This window comes from Penaeus monodon, chromosome 20 (genome assembly GCF_015228065.2).
Source record: "Penaeus monodon isolate SGIC_2016 chromosome 20, NSTDA_Pmon_1, whole genome shotgun sequence".
NCBI lineage: Eukaryota > Metazoa > Arthropoda > Malacostraca > Decapoda > Penaeidae > Penaeus > Penaeus monodon.
In genome coordinates, this window is record NC_051405.1 from 24,505,754 (window position 1) to 24,506,023 (window position 270).

Genomic DNA, 270 nt, shown 5'->3' on the forward strand with positions numbered 1-270 from the left:
ACATCAAAACTGATGGCACACTACTTGAAAACATATTGTGAGTCAGAAAACTTGTGTATTTTGGCCATCTCGTAAGAAAGAATAATGTTTCAAGAATTCTGTTAGAGGGAAGAATTAATGGGAGAAGGCAAAGAGGAAGACCTCGAACTATGTGGTCAACCAATATTACAGAATGGACAAAAATGAAGTATAGCGAGGCAGTAAGAAGAGCCAAAAATCGAATTAGATGGAGAACTACCATATCCTCCAACCCTGCTAAGGAAGGAATGT